Source organism: Triticum urartu, chromosome 6 (assembly GCF_003073215.2).
Source record: "Triticum urartu cultivar G1812 chromosome 6, Tu2.1, whole genome shotgun sequence".
Lineage (NCBI taxonomy): Eukaryota > Viridiplantae > Streptophyta > Magnoliopsida > Poales > Poaceae > Triticum > Triticum urartu.
The window spans coordinates 314,024,735-314,025,502 of record NC_053027.1 but is presented as its reverse complement, the minus strand read 5'-3'; positions in this window follow the sequence as shown (position 1 = coordinate 314,025,502).

The following is a 768-nucleotide window of genomic DNA, read 5'->3' as shown; positions in this document are numbered from 1 at the left end:
GGTAATCTTCACACATCCCATGTATTGAATAAGAAAGGGATAAAGAGTTGGCTTACAATCGCCACTTCACACAATACATAAATAATTCATACATCATCCAAGGTACAATCAAAGGTACGACTACGGAACCAAAATAAAAGGAAGACAACCCCAAATTCTAGATCCCCAATCGTCCCAACTGGGCTCCACTACTGATCATTAGGAAAGGAAACATAATAGTGACCCAAGTCTTCGTCGAATTCCCACTTGAGTTCGGTAGCATCACTTGCACTGGTATCCTTGGCACCTGTAACTGTTTGGAAGTATCCGTGAGTCATGAGGACTCAGCAATCTCACACCCACGAGATCAAGACTATTTAAGCTTATGGGTAGGAAAATGTAGTGAGGTGGAGTTGCAGCAAGCACTAAGCATATATGGTCGCTAACATACGCAAAAGAGAGCGAGAAGAGAAGCAACACAACGGTCGAGAAGCTAGAAGTGATCAAGAAGTGATCCTGAAACTACTTACGTTCAAGCATAACACAAGGCCATGTTCACTTCCCGTACTCTGCTGAAAAGAGACCATCACGGCTACACACGCGGTTGATTCATTTTAATTAAGTTAAGTGACAAGTTCTCTACAACCAGATATTAACAAATTCCCAGCTACCACATAACCATGAGCACGACTCTCGAAAGTTTATACCTTGCAGGGGTGTCCCAACTTAGCCCATCACAAGCTCTCATGGTCAACGAAGGATATTCCTTCTCCCGGGAAGACCCGATCA